Source organism: Cydia strobilella, chromosome 1, assembly GCF_947568885.1.
Source record: "Cydia strobilella chromosome 1, ilCydStro3.1, whole genome shotgun sequence".
Classification (NCBI taxonomy): domain Eukaryota; kingdom Metazoa; phylum Arthropoda; class Insecta; order Lepidoptera; family Tortricidae; genus Cydia; species Cydia strobilella.
In genome coordinates this window covers 31,876,273-31,888,648 of record NC_086041.1, presented here as the reverse complement: position 1 = coordinate 31,888,648, position 12,376 = coordinate 31,876,273, and the positions used below count along the sequence as shown (strand labels likewise).

General features: G+C 34.4%; 1 protein-coding gene across 1 annotated transcript in view; it reads left to right on the top strand.

Annotated features, from left to right (window-relative positions):
* The first annotated feature begins 271 nt into the window (after positions 1-271).
* The window catches only part of LOC134743628 (vesicular glutamate transporter 1), a 74,272-nt gene continuing 62,167 nt past the window's right edge, over positions 272-12,376 (top strand). Inside the window, exon 1 of the mRNA XM_063677203.1 lies at positions 272-570. The gene's annotated coding sequence lies outside the window, so the exon portion shown is untranslated. The remainder of the gene's footprint in view (positions 571-12,376) is intronic.

The window sequence follows — 12,376 nt, the reverse complement described above, 5'->3', positions numbered from 1 at the left end:
AATAACACTAGATTTCAAACTGACGACGCTTTGTTTAACAATTATGAAAGTATTATTGGCAAAATATTTAAGTAACAGATATTCAATTAAATATTTTTTTTTGGATTAACTAAATACATAAAAAACGTCAACAAAGCACTGAAACTTTTAATGTGAAGTAACTGAGAGGATAAAAATGTTTATAAAGCTTTAAAAAAAAGAAGAGATCTAATCTAGAATTTCGCAACAAACAAAGTATAAGTAAGTAAACAAAGTACCAACAGTGAATAAAACCTTAAGAGTGATGTCTCCCGGATGACTTAGTGAATAATATAGCTATATGAAATGCATTTCATTAAATATATCATTAGAATAAATGTTCACGTATTGAATTAGAGTAATTGTATATAATACAACAACCACTCTAAAGAATATCAATACAAAACATATCAACAAATCACATATCTAAGCATAAGGATTGTTAGTTAATGTTGTAAAAGTAGATAACTAAATAATTACATATCTTCAGTAATATCGGTGTCTATAATATTTAAGTGTAAGGTGTACATTTCTGAAGCTAAATTGGCATTGGTAAGTTATTAAATAAATAAATAGATAATCATATTTAGCTCATTATTTCCTTTTTTTTATTTACCCACTTTTATCATTGGCTTATTTTTATTATTTAATTTTGTGGAGTACATGATTCTTGTCACAGATTTTTTTTAATTAGGTTAGTTAACAATTTAGCGTACCTAATATTTAGTATTTAATCTTTTAACTTTTAAGATTGTATCACTAAACACATATGTGTAAATGTGGATGCAGCCTGTTTATTTTCATTTATGTTAATTAAGTTAAATATATCAAAACATATAACCAGTAATAAATGCCTAATTCATATCATCAATCGCTGATCCATACTAGTATTATAAATGCGAAAGTGTGTCTGTCTGTCTGTCCGTCTGTTACCTCTTCACGCTTAAACAGCTAAACCGATTTAGTTGAAATTTGGCATAGAGGTAGTTTGGGTCCCGGAAAGGACATAGAATAGTTTTTAAGTATGTCGGAAATCATCCCTAAAGAGTGTGAACAGGGGGTGGAATTGAGAGAGTTAATGAACTGCCTGATAATTGATTAACCTAAAGCTCAAATTGAATGATTGATATTACACTTTATCCAGGCACTATACTTACTCTAGCTGCTGTTACTGATTCCACGCAGACGAAGTCGCGGGCAAAAGCTAGTTATAAATAATTAAAGCATAATGTTACAATAACTAATACAGGCTAGAGCTGTTAGATGTTAATAATAATTAATATACTGATCATTATAATTTTGTTAATAATTTGAATATTGATAATTTTAATAATTAATTTGTTTTATGTAACCTACTAAAAAAACGACATGTAACAATTGTTACCAATAAATATTTTCATTTTCATTTTCATTTACAATAGTTATTTACGATACAAGTGCGGAAAAGAGGAAATTCGAAACGAGTGGCGATAAATTAAAACACGACTGCAGGGAGTGTTTTAAATCGACACGAGTTGCGAATTACCTATTCGCACATGTATCGTACAACGTTTTACAGTACATATGGCCCTTTAAACTTTCGAAATATGCACGAAAAGTGCTCTTTACGCACTAGGGCGAGAAAGTTGCACCATATGTACTGTAAAAGTAATTTAGCTGGTTTACTAATGTATTGGCAAAAATCGTTTCCCAAAGTATTACTTCCCAAACTATTTTACGCAAATTATCATTTGGCAAAATTTCATTTCGCAAATTTTCATAATCCAACCTAACCTAACCCAACCTAGTACGTCATTTTCATTTCGCAATATGGGGTTGGGAAATGAAATGGTTGCGAAGTAAAAAACTTGCTAAAATTTCATTTGGCAAGTGAAACTGATGCCATAAGTTTGTTGGGAAGTGAAATTTGGCGAAAAATATTTTGGCTAAACGGCGGTATCCCAATTTAGCTGCATATTTTTATTCAGCATATTTTTTGTTCTAAATCATCAAGCAGACCTATGCCCTATAGATGAACATAGATAGATAGATATATTATATCATAGTTTATTCATCAACACATAATTATAGTACTACTAACAAGTGCGACTAGTCAGGAAATTATTAAACTAAGGTGCATGCATAACATAATTTATAACATTTACATTCATAGGCTTCTAAATTGTAATAATGGAATCAGGGATATCTTACATGTTTGAATATTGTCTCGTTATGGCTTTCAATAGCTAATATAAGATTGAGTAGTTACTGTAGATACGATAGATAGTGTAGATAGATATACGTACATACATTTACAATAGGGATGATAACACAAGTTGAATTTTACAACAAAATTAGCAAAATAGATGGCAAATGACGACCGGTCTGGCCTAGTGGGTAGTGACCCGGCCTGTGAAGCCCGATGGTCCTGGGTTCGAATCCCGGTAAGGGCATTTATTTGTGTGATGAACAACAGATATTTGTTCCTGAGTCATGGATGTTTTCTATGTATTTAAGTGTTTTTATAAGTATTATATACATCGTTGTCTGAGTACCCACGACACAAGCCTTCTTGAGCTTACTGCGGGACTTAGCCAATTTGTGTAAGAATGTCCCTATAATATTTATAAAAATATATAAATAAATAAAATATAAATAAAATGAGCAATTTATCATAATAATGTGCTGGATATTAAAATAATATATGGAAATGATAGAATAATACAGGACTTGAAAGTTTTGAAATTTAAGTTTTTTTTTACTGACAAAAAGGTAAAACATAAGGTAAAACATACCATTCCTTACATTTTATATTACAAAAATATGTATCGCAACTATATACACAAACGCCATATTTCACCGAAAAAATCTCAATTTTCTTGTTTTCTTATTTGTTTGTTCCGTACACAAAGGGTAAAAACGGGACCCTATTACTAAGATTTCGCTGTCCGTCTGTCTGTCTGTCACCAGGCTGTATCTCATGAATCGTAACAGTTGAAATTTTCACAGATGAATGTATTTCTGTTGCAACAAATACTAAAAAGTACGGAACCCTCGGTGCGCGGGTCCGACTCGCACTTGGCCGGTTTTTTTTTGCATAATGGCGTGGAACCCGTCATCGTCAGTATGCGTTTTGGCTTACATCTTCGACGCACTGCATCATCTAGGTATCCTTAGGCCAGGATTACACTTGTAAGTTTTACTTACGTAAGTAGGGACAAAGCTATTTGCTAGAATGAGATAACGATATTCATATCTCATTCTGTAGTAAAGCTGTGTCCCTACTTACGTAAGTAAAACTTACAAGTGTAATCCTGGCCTAAGAACATCCTGAAGGCGTTAAATTACAAATACATTGAATGTTTACTTTTGGTTTAAAAAGTTTTTTAGTTCCTTCCAAACTGAGGTATTATAGGTATTACATATAGTATTATTCAAACTCGATGGGCACGGTGACAAGTATCTTTTTCATATAATTTTGCGAGATTTGGAGTTTTTAGGGTATAAATTATATGGAGGTGACACCTGTTACCCATCGAGTTTGAAAAACTACACACTCAACATTTTGCAAAATTACATTTTATAAATTGAAAAATATTTTAAATTACACGTAAAAAACATATTTTTTTTCAGACCCAGGGAGGTTAGCCAGACTCTTTAATTAGAGAAAAAAATGCAGATTAATTAACATACTTGGAATTTGTAGATTGCTAGCTCTTAAAATATGATCAGCCTTAAAATATGGGCATTTTTTGTTGTTGTTTGTTGTTGAAGTTATGTCTAGTTCGTTCGTAATGCATCTCTTTCCTCAGTATCGAAAAACAAATAGAGGCGTCAAGAAAGAGCGTCCTTTCGCAAATTAGGCGAAGTTACATTCATGATCTGCAATAACAATAATTACCTTTTTAAATTTGAGTCTGCGTCGAACGAGTAATGAACGATATTAAAGTTAATACATCATCAACTCTTTATAAATATGTGAAAATTTATTTGCCGTTGACACAAAAATTGGTTAATTATCTAGATTAAATTAGTTAGTGTTAGATAAAGCTTAGCTTTGCGCAGACTTGTGTTTAGGTGAACATTAAAATAAGAAATTAATGTTTTTCAGTTTTAAATATTTGAGTCGCCGATAACTTTATAGTCTTTTTTTGTCTGTAAATATCAGCGACAATTTTGGAAAATTTCTAAATTCATAAAAAAATACGATGTACAAATACTTAGCAAGCTTTAATGTAGACTCCACCGCCCCAACGATTTGGCTAATGCTATATCGGATGCTAGAAGCTTTTACCCCTCCCCCCTCGCTCCGACCAAATTCAATCACGCAGCAAACAATTTTCGCTAACTCGTACTTGACGTCGGCGAGTCAGACCTTGTTTGGGGCATTAATAGAGTTATCTATTAAATTTCTAGTTAATTTATTCAATTTCGGTGCAGGAACAATGGCTGGTGGGCGGCGCCCGCCTAGCCCCGCCCTCACCTGGGCTGAAATCACGATCGTTACTGAAACGGTTTCCATGTAAAAAAACCGATGATGGCGGGCTTTAAAATACCATTATAGAATGCCGTTTGCTTTAATTAGATTTTTTTCTTGCAAAACTTTACTTAACCAATACTTGTTTTTTTTTAATGTAAAGCGCTTTTTATTAGGGTTCCGTACCCAAAGGGGAAAAACGGGACCCTATTATTAAGACTCCGCTGTCTGTCTGTCTGTCTCTCCGTCCGTCTGTCACCAGGCTGTATCCCATGAACCGTGTAAGCTAGACAGTTGAAATTTTCACAGATGATGTATTTCTGTTGCCGCTATAACAACAAATACTAAAAACAGAATAAAATAATAATACACACATATACAGAATAGAAGTATTTAAGTGGGGCTCCCATACAACAAACTTGATTTTTTTGATGTTTTTTGCGTAATAGTACGGAACCCTTCGTGCGCGAGTCCGACTCGCACTTGGCCGGTTTTTTTATTACTTATAACGATGTATCCTTTACTCATTAGAAAGAAAAAATATTCATATTTTATTAGTGTATATGCACGGTGTATTTGTAAACAGATATTTCTGAAGCCAAAAGCTAACTAATATCTTTAGTTTTTGTTTTAATCAGATTTATTTGCAAAAACATTATCTCCTAGTCATAGAAACATTATTCTTTGCTAGGTACATAACAGTTATACGTTATATATGGAATACGTACCTATGTGTAGTAATTAGCTACGAGAATGTAATAACAGTCTTTAATATAGGTACCTACACTAAGGCAATAAAAACAATTATGTTAAAATTATAAGTTTTCAAACTTTTTTTCCCAAAATGTCCAAAAAAATCCGGATTTCACATGTTTGAAATAATTTCGTGTTGTTCAACGTGGTTATTGAACGAGCATAAGATATTTTTCATGCATGTAGGCCATTGTTAACAAGTAAAAGGCTTCGATACCTCATTTGTTTCAATATTTTCTATTAACTGAATTCTCAACATCTTCCAACCACTCCAGGTATCCGAGAAAATCGCTCCGATGTATTTCCAATAAATACGCGGGGTTTAGAGCACTTTATTGCTTTGCTCCTTGGGGAGCGATCGGTTGGCAAACATTCGTCGGGATTCGAATTCAAGCGTTTCGCTGTCGGCGATGTTTTAGAACAAATAACGATACAGATATTTGAAATTTATTTTGAAATTGAGCTTCTTTGTAAATCTGTCAAATTTTTGTTCTAACTGACAGGCCGATATCGGCCGGCGGGCTGATAGTGAGTGAGCCCCTTAATACTCAAAGAGACAATTCAAATGAACCCAAACACAAAAAAACTGTTAAAAGATCAACATCAAAATAGGTAGGTATCTGTGGCGGTACAATTACAATGATTTTATGTGTGTTACCGTGACACAGCGGGAAGCGACCTCCTGCAGTCTTGGGATGGCCGAACAATCATTCCGGGGACTATGAATGAGGGTTTAGTATAAAAAAAAACACCAGAACTTGAAAATTAATAATTTTCGGTTTTAGGTGCGGAAATGTTTTACACTAGCCAAAAAAATAGTTTAAAACTGTAAAAAAAAAACATTTCTAAGCACATTTGGAGCATACTGCCTTACTGCGTCACTGCCTATTTTTAATTCGTAGTTTTGTAACTAAGTATTACCTATACAATAAACAAAGTTATAATTACACGAAATCATTCCCGCACCATAAACCTCGTTGTATGATAATCAATAATTAATCATGATAAACATAAATAAATAGGTTCCTACTTAACGTACGAGTACTTACTTACGTACTCATTTTGAGACTTCCTAAATAGGTAAATTTTGTATGGATGACCATAAAACCGGATCATAAAAATGGAACTTTTAATTATATTTCATTATTTAGGTACCAAAACCAACATCACTGCTAAATAAGTCAAAACATAACGTTTTCTAAAAATAATAGTTGATATTTTTTATGGAAAGGCCCTTTTTACAAAAAAAAATATTCCAAGATCCTAAAGATATTTGTTGATTACTTATAAATCTTATAATACCGTACGCGATACATATGCTGCTTGATAAATACAGTACCCATAAATTAATTAGGTAAATTACCTACCCTACTACAGTACTGTTGACTCTTCCATAGTAACAAAATCAAATCAAAACCACTTAAAATTTAATCGACACGAGCCCAAACAATTTAATAAACTGTATAGATCTTATTTCCGACCGACTTCCCAATTTTCTATATTAAATCGTCGAAGCGGAGGTTGCCATGATACCTTAGAGAAGTTAATAAGTCATGAATAGCCTGAGTGAGGGGGACGGGGCGAGGTGCTTGGCCGGGGCGGGAGGGAGAGGGATGCACCCCAGGTGGCGCGGTGACACGCAATCGTGTGGAAAAAGGTTCGTTTGGAGGTGATGAGGTGTCTCTGCTGATGCGATTTTTGACACAAATGACTCTATTATCGATTTCACATTAATAACAAAGTCAAAGTCGGAGTAGTTTAATAACAAAGTCGTTATTTTTTAGTTTTTCCTATATGCTTCAAATTTTTTTTTGCTTGCGAAGTATGATGAAAATGAGAATGGAGATTATAAAAACTGTCGAGGATGAGACTCGATGCGGCGCGCTCAGCACTTATCGGCTCTCCCGCTCTTGAGAGTAATAAATAATAATATATTTTTCTATATATTATTTAGGGACTTAGACCAGTTACATACCTTTTACTAGTATTCTTACATGTCTACTTATGGGATAGTATTGTACCGTTTGAAAAAATCTAAAAGGTATCTTCTGAGGTCGGTACAGCTAAGATGCTCTAAAAAGCATCTAATCTATAATTACCTTGAGGGTAGAAATAATGATAATAAAGCGCTTTATTTTCAAACGTTATACAGTTCCTTTCTTAGGTAATTAGTACTATTTATATAAATATTAAATTTTTAGTATGTAGTTTTAGTTAATGTAGAGTAAGGTTAGGTAAATTCTATGTAAGGTTTGTTTGGACGCCCAGCTTTGGGCAAAGTAAGTTCAACTCTCGAGAGTAAGTGCAACTTTTCAGGACAAAGCACGCGATAGCCTCTATGTTAACATGTTTCATACAACTTTGCATTAAATCATTATAAATGTATTATTTCTATAGGTTTGTTAATTGTGTAAAATGCAACCGAAGCCTTGATCGAGCTCTCAATGCGGCGCGCTCAGCACTTATCGGCTCTCCCCGCTCTTACTCTCAAGCTTGAGAGTAAGTGCAACCCAACGGGACAAACACACGGATAGCATCGATGTTAAACTACCCAAAGATGGCGGTAAAATGTATTAAGGTGTATTCTGGTAATTCCGAAAGAAATAAATACTAAAACGGGCGAATAATTCTGAAAAGGGACTCTTAATACAACGGAATATGAGTGATTTTTAAATGATTTTCGGGATGCTTTAAGTACCCAGTTTTCCATAACTGGATATCTATCAGCTACCCAATTCTATGACAGTTTTTTAGGTAATTTACTGAGTAAAGAAAAGGAAAGTCGGACCAGCTCCGGTTTTCTTAAGAGTGATTTTGACGCGCTGCTACTGATGCTTTCCAAAATATAATAATTTTAAAAAGCCATCAAGAGTAGTTCTAAGGCTTTATAAAAACCTTTTGATTTAATTACAAAGTTTTTAGATCAGAAAAAAACAACCATGCAGCCTCTTTTTTTTAAAGTCGCTAGACAATCTCAATTAAAAAGTCTAAACGATATTAAATGCCATAAAATGCAATTAAAGAGGTGATCGGGCACTTGATACCGCGTGCTCAGCTTTTATCAGCCCTTGTCGCTCTTGAGCGGTAAGTGTAACTCAGGCTCAGGACACCCTCCCGCTGTATTTGCCATGTAGTCGCACAGTTCTAAAGGCCTTTAAAAAAATGTTTTATTGCCAATACCAGAAAAAAAATTTGCACAAGAGACATATACACAATACACATAAATTTCACAAAATGTTATGTTAGTTTAGTTTTAATTTGTTTAGATAATATGTAGTTTTAATGTTTTTTTTTATGTTTAGATATGTGTTTTTTTTGTTATGTATGTTAATATATTCTGTGCACAACAGTAAAAAAAATATTTCACAAAAACATTATAGAAAACATGCACAAAAAGAAAAAAAAAATTAACAGTAAAAGGTCTGTTTGTGGTAATAGGCAATGGGTACCAATCTCAGCTCTTTGCTAGATATATGTGGATATATACCCAGCGCTGATTTTCAGACGCACCCCCCCCTTTTTTTTGACGGGTCGGTCATTACACACGTTTCTATGAATAAACGATTAAAACATGACAACTGTGAATTTCTTCTGATATAGATAAAACTTTTTTAGAGTAAATAAGTCTATTTCGAGAAAAAAAAAACTGATATTACATAGATTATGTGCAGTAACGTAACAAATTTACTAAATGGCCAAAATTTTCTTAAAAGGAAAGCAACAAATTTTAAAACATCATTTGAAAAACAATTGTATTAGTTATTTTATTGAGGAAAAAGGTAAATTATGAACTTTTTTTATATGATGTAGAACAAAAACCGCAGACGAATCACCTGATGGTAAGCGATTACCGCCGCTCATGGACACCTATCCAATTTGGGGAATAACCTCTACTACTTATAAATGCGAAAATAACTCTGTCTGTCTGTCTGTCTTAGCTCTTCACGCTTAAACCGCTGAACCGATGTAGATGAACTTTGGTATGGAGGGTTTTGAGGGAAAGGACATAGGATAGTTTTTATCAATTATCATCATCATTCCACGCAGCTTAGACGAATATAGTCATTTATAAATCTGGATATGACGTCCTAGTATACATCTTATAATATGTGGTTATGGTTTTATGATGCTGGCACTAGGGAATGCAAACGGGTTTTTAATTGTATGAAAAAAACCGGTTTATAACCGGGTTTTAACCGAAATTTCATACAAATAAAAACCGGTTTGCATTCCCGGCTGGCACTATATCGACCGGCACTTAACAGTGATCGACACTCGCGCTCACTCAGCGCTTATCGGCCCTTTAGCCGTCCTTACCGGTACTTGGCAAGTAACCACTCTCCGTCCGATAACCCCGACATTGTATAGAATAGGAGCTGAAATTCTTACGTAAATTCATTTTTTACCAAGCCTGCAAACAATATAACTAATCTTTTAATAAAAAAAATCAATAGCTTTTTTCTTAATAGGTTTTTTAATCATTGTAAGAAATATTAAAGATAGAAATGTTTTCAATGCATGCAATCTTCATCGCTTTTAAAAAGCGTAAAGATTGAAGAAATTGAAATAATAACTTTGCGATGGATTACCCTTCCACGGTATGAGCACAATAAATTATATTTTTGCGCAAAGGTTTCAAACGATAAAGGCAGCCTTTCAGAGTGACAACATTATCTTGCATAGCCGAAAGGCCCTTCAAAGTCATAAATTCAGTTCCACTCCGCCCACCGCGTCGCACGAATACGCAAATGCAGCTAAATGTTAACTCCATTCATTATGACGTGCATGAGCGGCGCCGTCAGCGGTTTTGGATCTATTTAACTGGATTGGGGCCGCCCCTGTCTGACGTTTTAGATTATAAAAGAATGCATTAATCAAGCTGAGGGTTGGATGCAGTTTGTCAAGCAAATCGTGAATTTTATGGGATATGTTTTAGGAATTACTACGAGTATTTGGTTTTAGATACTGGATTCGAAGTGATTTGTAGAAATTAAATTTAGGACAAACATGAATAAACTGTGTTCCAAAGAAGAGTCTGTGAAGTCGTATTCTACTTAATTACAGTTATTTTAATCTAGAAACGGGAAACGGAAACGGGAGTTGGAAGTGGCAGGTCTCGGCGGACTATCTCTGATCAGATCGGGGAGATCCTGAAGAAAGGCCAGGTCAAAAGCACCCTAAACCGGCGAGCGTGTATGAGGAATGTTATGAAAGTGAAGGAAGCGAAAGAGGTATGCCAGGATCGTAGCAAGTGGAAATCCGTGGTCTCTGCCTACCCCTCCGGGAAATAGGCGTGATTATATGTATGTATTTTAATCTAGTTAGGTCAAGTCAGCTGCTTGGTTTGAACCGTTAGATCTTTTTTAACCAAATGTATTTTTAAATCATAGCTATGAATTATAAATTGTATATAACTTGATTAGTAAACACGATTCTATTTAAATAAATCCATTAAAATAAATTATGTTGTGTAAAGTAAACACTTAAAAACACTGTATTTCTTCAAATAAGAAAAACAGACTGTACAGTCGGTTGTCTCCTCTAATGTTATGACTTCAGAGTTGAAAATACCAACTGCTGTGGGGGTGCTGGCAAACACTAATCATACACAAATGGAATATTTAATTCCAATTGTTTTTATCATCTCTTACTTAATAGACACTTTTCACCCCTCCTAAAACGTCTCAGATAAGCCGATTCATTTTATTTAAGCGTGATTTTTTCACTGCCTCCCATCGTGCTCATAACGAGCGATGGGTCTTCACGAAACGCTGAATATCGAATAATATCGGCGGTGGCCGCTGGACCGCGGAAACTTCATTTGCGGGCTCCAGTGCCCGTGAAATGAACTGCTCCGCTATATCGATACGCCTGTCTATTCGTACCACGGGGTTGCAGAACCTCCGCTTTATCGATACGCCTGTCTATTCGTACAACGGGTTCGCAATTGTCTTTATGATCGTGACTGGTATAATTTAATACTGAGACTTTATTGTTTATACTGATTTAAACTAACACGATTTTCACTCATAATTTAAAACTAATACAATTCCTCGCCAGTCTGCCTGTGACCACGAACGTAACGGCACGTTCGAAACGTCAGGCCATAAATAAACGTGTTTGTACGCGATTAGGTCCCTTTATTGTTTAGTTTAAAACTTATATTTTATTTTGTAATTATGTGAGCAATATAACAGATATTTTGGATTTAAGCCTAAAAAACAGTACGGACCTTTTTCCAGAAAAAAAACAAATGTATAGTCCCGTCTAGAAGAAAGCACGAAACTTGGCATGCATGTGCTTTATGACGTGTAGGTAAGAAACAGCATAGAAGTAGAAACAGCTTATCAAGTGGTCTGTAGTCCCCCTTTTTCGCCACTTTTGCGTCCCATTTTGCAGTTTGTTGACATGTGATGTCACTATTTCAAAACAAAAGTAATTGGTAGATTATTTTTGTGTGTAGGTGAGGCACAGAAGATTCCTTCACTCGGACTGTAGAAACGCTTGACTCATCTACGCTAAAAATAAAAATAAAATAAAAATAAAAATTTACACCTGTCCCGTGGTCTGAAAGTAATCAAATCTTGCGAGCTAAATTAAATCCACTTCCCATTATTCGGTTGAGCAGAAACTTTACATACTTATGTAAGTTGGGTTAGGTTAAGCCAAAAAGGATATAATAGGACAGAGCGGTACTGTCATAGTAAATTTTGCAACCACAGTAAATTCACTGCCATCTATCGACACACTTTAAAATTAAAAATGAAGATTTATAAAAATACGATAAAATGTATTTAAATATGGATAAATGTTTTTTTATTTGCGTTAATTATTTTTATGATTTTGACCCATGTTCTTTCACTGATATGCGTTAAAATTGTTAAATAACAAACGAAACCGTCAACGCCCTCTATACGAGAGTAGGCCAAAGCTAGTGGCGCCGAAGAATCAAATTTTCGTGATTTTCGAGGCACGTTTTTTCCTTAGACTGTATCCATCTATTACGGAGTTATATCTATCTTTGGCTGATCTGATGATGGAGGTCGGAGGTGGTTATACATAGGAACTCTGTGATATAACAAGGCAACCTCAGTGTGTTTGGGTTTGTTAGAATTGTGTCGATGAGTATTAGTTGATTGTTAAAAGAAA